This window comes from Orycteropus afer, unplaced genomic scaffold, assembly GCF_000298275.1.
Source record: "Orycteropus afer afer isolate SDZICR_OR568_19922 unplaced genomic scaffold, OryAfe1.0 scaffold00006, whole genome shotgun sequence".
Classification (NCBI taxonomy): domain Eukaryota; kingdom Metazoa; phylum Chordata; class Mammalia; order Tubulidentata; family Orycteropodidae; genus Orycteropus; species Orycteropus afer.
In genome coordinates this window covers 6149244-6154173 of record NW_006921593.1, presented here as the reverse complement: position 1 = coordinate 6154173, position 4930 = coordinate 6149244, and positions in this window count along the sequence as shown.

Below are 4930 nucleotides of genomic sequence, written 5' to 3'. Positions count from 1 at the left end.
CAACCTTCCTTCCGAGGAGTGGCTGGTGGGTTTGAACCGCCAGCCTTCTGGTTAGCAGTCAAGTGCCTTAGGCACTATGCCACCAGAGCTCCTGATTTACATACTAATCCAGCTTAAATGGTTACTCTCAGGTAGGAGTTCAGTAAAGATGGCAGAGTAAAAAGCTCTCAGGGCTGGTTTTCACAGAAAAGCCACCTCCCCCAAGGGAATGATGGGCATTATTGATCTGATCTAATTATAGATAAAATTATATTTTAGCACATTACTTAGCCAACTTTCAGGAAATTGAAAATAGTTCAATAATTCCTAACAGAATAGAGTGCTCTTGTGAAGTTGGTCAGATCAATACATGGAAGGCAGGCTAAATAAACATACTCTGCAAGAATACCTGAAGGGCCTGGTCTTCCCCAAATGCTGTCACCACCTTTGGCACTGGGGTGGCATTCCAGGGATTTACATTTGAAGAATACTGGCAAACAGAGGATCTTAAAGAACCTTTTGTTTCTCTTGGAATCAATGGGAAAATTAGACTTTCTTGCAATTCGTAGTCAAATAAATCACTTTATTGAGTTGTAAACGCTGTTATTCATCCTGCTGCTTCTCCCCTGGCAGGCATTTGGCTATACCCATGATATGGGAGTTGGCGCTTAGAATTCTGCCCTTCATGAGAAAGGGACCTGCCGAAAACCAGGTTCCACGCTGTATAATTTCTATGGCTTGTATTAATGCAGACAGTCTAGTCACCATAAAGAAGAAAAATTACCAGTGGAAGATAAAACTAAAATACTAGTTGCATTACAATTGCATTCTAGTGCTGCAATAAATTGCATGAGGCCAATAAAGCAAAACTAACTGAAGATATTTGGCACAAACCAAAAATGAAATGAGAGTCATTATGCTGTCTGCAACAGGGACATGCCTCTATATAGTTAAAGCAATAAACTACCTGGGAGTAATCTTTACTTATTTAAATCGCGTATTCCAATTGCAAAGCTGTTTCTGGCATTTTTGCTACACTTTACTGAGCTAAGGAGGGAATTACATGTCTGAATAACTCATGTTCTATTAAACATGCCTCATAGTTCCAGTAACTCGTAAGTCACTTGAGTCATGATATTGTTTCTTCCAAAATTAATCATGGTTTTCTGCCATAAATTAGCTTTTCTCCAAGTGAGTACAACTGGAATTTCCTGAATTCCAGCGTCTACTTTGTCAAGAGTTTCCCATCTTTCCTTACTGAGATTCTGTGCTGGGCACCAATGAGGCTTCTATCAGTTGCTATTATTATCAGCTGCTGTGCGGTGACTGTGGTTCGTGGAGACCCTGTGTATAACCGAACAAAATGTTTCCCAGTTCTGCGCTGTCTTTACAGTCCTTGTTGTGCTCAAGTCCATTATTGCAGCCTCTGTGTTGAATGCCTTCCAATGTAGGGGACTCATCTTCTAGAACTATATTGGACAAGATTATGTTGTGACAGAGTTCTCACTGGCTGATTTTGGAAGGAGATCACCAGGCCTTTCTTCTCACTCTCCATCTGGACGCTCTACTGAAACCTGTCAACAGCTGGGATTTGAAATACTGGTACCCTTGATTCCAGCATCCTAGCAGCATGCAAGCCAGGTGGTGGTTTTCATCAGTAAGGGGAACCCAAATAGGCTATACCTGTTGGGATTTTAGCAGTTTATTCTTCTATGGTGTCAGATAGGTAAGCAGTTTTCCAGGGAGACAGATTACCTGAGCTGAGAGGTGGGCTGTCCTTTTATATGTTAGGGGTTCTTTTACCTTCAACGGATGTTCCCCTGAGCTAGCAATCCAAAAAGCAATCATGACTTTAAGAAGATAAGAATTTACAAAATGAGATAGGATCTAGCCAATCGATTACTGCAGCAGCAATACAGGGACCTATGGGGATGAAGCTGTGACAGAGGTAGGGGTAGTCTCTGAAGAAGCGAGGGTGGAAGGAAGATGAGGGGTCCCAGGAAGGTGGGCAAGCCCTGGAGAGAGAAGCGGATGAATGTGTTCTTACTCTAATCTATTTCCATTTGACTGCGAAGCTGCATTAGCGCAGCTGCTTGCATTCAATAATTGAGTAGCTTTCCAACTGTGTTTGAAAAGAGAACATTCTCATGCGTTGCTTGTGGGAGCAGAAACCAGTACATCCTTTGTGGAGGACATCGTGGCAGTATTCATCCAAAGCCTTAAAGACCAGCATGCAATGTGGCCTAGCAGTTGCCTGCAGGACTTCATTCTGGGGTGATCATTGTGATCGTTGAGCTTGTGTTCAAGGAGCCTTGTCCGTAACAGTAAGATGCTAGAAACCACCTCGACATTCCAGAATGGGAGACTGAACAAATGCTAAGACCCATACAGAAGGGAGTACTGTGTCTGCAGTGATTAAATGTGCTACCCTGGGCCTGAGAGGGGAGCCGTCTTGATCTGGGCAAAGGTGGATGACATATCACCTGACAAAGCAGGTTGCAAAGGAGCACACACAGTATGATGGCATATTTATATATATATAAATATTTACATAAGGCAAAACAAATTAATGGTCAGATGGTTAGTTGTGGTTGTCTTCGGGGTGGATTATAGGTGACTTCTTCTTTTTACTTGTGTGTATGTTTCAGTTTTACTGTAATGAATGTATATTAATTTTATAATCAGATAATAATATGAATCAGGAAAGTCTCCAAGTGAAATTCATGCATTAGCCTCCCTTCTCAGGAGCCCTTCGCTGTCTGTGTCTTGGGGGCAGAAGGTCATCTAGACTGATTGGCTTGCCCTGGTCTCATTGCTGCCTTTGTGGAGAAGGTGGTTCACAGAGAAAGTTTTGAAAGTTCCACCATCCTAAGGAGCTCTGGTGCCACAGTGGTTAATGCTTTTGGCTGCTAACCAACTGGAAGGTTGGCAGTTTGAATCCACCAGTCACTCCATAGGAGAAAGAGGTGGAAGTCTGCTTTCAGAAAGATTTACCGCCTTGGAAACCCTCCGGGAGTTCTACTCAGTTCTGTGAGGTCGCTGTGATTGGAACTGCCTCGACAGCAGTGGGCCTGATACTCTTTTTCTCCCCCAAGCCCACCTGTCTTTGTTCCCATGCACGTTTTGTGGGAGGAGGGGAGCTTAATCGCTGCAGGCCTTCAGGCCCCTTCTGAGCAAAGCACTAACTGAACAGTGTGAGAACTGCCCCAAAGTCCAAGAATGTTGGATTCATATTCTGGTTCTGTTTGTCTTTGGGAAAGTCATTTAACCCTCTACCTCTCACCTTGTGAGTAGTACAGATAGAATTAACAAGAGTTCCTTTGTCTCAAGGCAATTCTCATTCTTATTTAAATAACTTGTTATCTTTCACTTGGGTTGTGACTCAACTATAGGAAGGCAACCATGGATGAGTATTTGCTAATAATTTACAAAGAGAACTATTAGGGATTGAATTGTTTTCCCCAAAAAAGATATGTTGAAACCCTAAACCCTCACACCTGTAACCATGACCTTGTCATCTGTTAACACGAGGTCACACTAAATTTTGTCCTTATAAAAGAGAGGAGATGCGGAGAGACAGACAGAAGCAGGATGGCCAGGTGAAGGCGCATCTCTACAAGCCAAGGAATGCCGGGGGCTACCAGCAACTGGAAGAGACAAGGAAGGCTCTTCCTCTAGAGATTTCGAAGGAACCCAGGCCCTGCTGACACCTTGAGTATGGATGTCTAGCCTCCAGAATGTGAGGCAATACATTTCTGTTACTGAAAGCAACCCACTGTGTGGGACTTTGTTATGACAGCTCTGGGAAACTAATAGAAGGGTTTATTTTCCCAAGAGGGCTGTGTATTGATTCCTTACCTCTTCCAGGCCCCGTCCTAAGAGTATGACGTACGTTCTCTCACTTAACCTTCGGGACAAACTTATGGAGTAAATCCTGCCTTCATAATCTCACTTCACCAAAAATGAACCGGAGCCTCAGATGGTCACAATTTCACACCTATGGAGTGGTTTTTAATCACAACTCTATTTTGGCTTTGGTAACTCTGGTGGCATAGTGCCTATGGCATTTATTTGGCTGGTAAGCAGAAGGCTGGTGATTCAAACCTACCAGCTACTCCTCAGAAGGAAGACTGGGCAATCTACTTCCGTAGAGATACTGCCTCGGAAACCCAAGGAGGGTTCGCTATGAATTGGAACCAACTTGATGGCAGTGAATTTGGATTTTTTATTATTATTATTATTTTGGCCTCAGTCTATGAAATCAATTATAATATTTAAAAGTATTTTGAACATTCAAGATTTAGCATTCATCGTTTTTCAAATTACTCAAGTTCAAAATCACCAACTGATTTTAGCTGCCTCTTGTGTGCAGACCACCAAGCTGCATGTGTGTGAAAGGGAGTGGGAGAGAATGTTCTTTGCTGTGTTCAAGGTTCTGGGTTTCAATCCATCACCTAAGTAGTAAGGTACAATGAAATGATGTGTTTGCATGACAGCTCTTCTGAATTTAATGCAAATGAGGGGAATAGCAACACATTGTGTCTTTTTCACTGTGGACAACAACCACTGGCATTCATTTATTAGGCTTTCTTTCTTTTCTTGCAAGGTAACAGCCCTTAAATTTTTGTTACAAAGAGAGCCAATTCCATTGTGCTTCCGTCAAATGTCATCCTTTTAAATGAGTGAGATTTGGTTTTGCTGCTGTTTTACAGACCTGTATTCTTGTCTACAACATTCACCTCTGTTTGGCTTGGCAGGATCATCAAGTTTTTGCAGAAAACCTGTGACATCACAGTATATCATCTTAGCTTCCTCTTAGAGTCCTTGTCAGGGTGGGGGAGGTAGAGGTAGGAGTGGGGCGATTAGGGAAGCCATGTTTTTCTACAAGGATATGCTGTGAGACTACATTTTCCTCTCAAAATGAAGGTTTCAAAGTGCCTACCCGCTAAGT